This window comes from Wasmannia auropunctata, unplaced genomic scaffold (assembly GCF_000956235.1).
Source record: "Wasmannia auropunctata unplaced genomic scaffold, wasmannia.A_1.0 LD336076.1, whole genome shotgun sequence".
NCBI lineage: Eukaryota > Metazoa > Arthropoda > Insecta > Hymenoptera > Formicidae > Wasmannia > Wasmannia auropunctata.
The window spans coordinates 4,975,179-4,975,654 of record NW_012026814.1 but is presented as its reverse complement, the minus strand read 5'-3'; positions in this window follow the sequence as shown (position 1 = coordinate 4,975,654).

The following is a 476-nucleotide window of genomic DNA, read 5'->3' as shown; positions in this document are numbered from 1 at the left end:
TGGCACTAGCTTTCGCGCCTCAATCAGGCTCATGAAATTATGAGTTCGTCCCGGTTGGTTACGGATATCGTCCTGCGATCTCGAAATATTCAGCGCGGAACTACTGTGATCTCGCACCGAATAGTTACGAGTATCATCTAGAGGCCTTGATGTATCTAATGCGAAGCTATGGTCATATGTTTCGCGGCGTCGATCGCGGTGCCCTTCGCGTTGGTTCATCATGAGCTCATTCATTTGAGTTCTCATTTCACGCATTTCTCGCATCATTACTGCCATTGGGTCGGGACTATTACTCCGATGCCCATGTGAATTGACAATGTCGTCGCAATCGTTTGACGCGTTTATCTCGTCACTGAAAGTGACGCGGCGAGTTGTTCGGGCATTATCTTGAGCACCGGCTGCTCCGCTTAAATTAGTCATGCCGTCGCCAGTGCTTAGGCTGGCTATTTCGTCACTGAAAGTGACGCGGCGAGTTG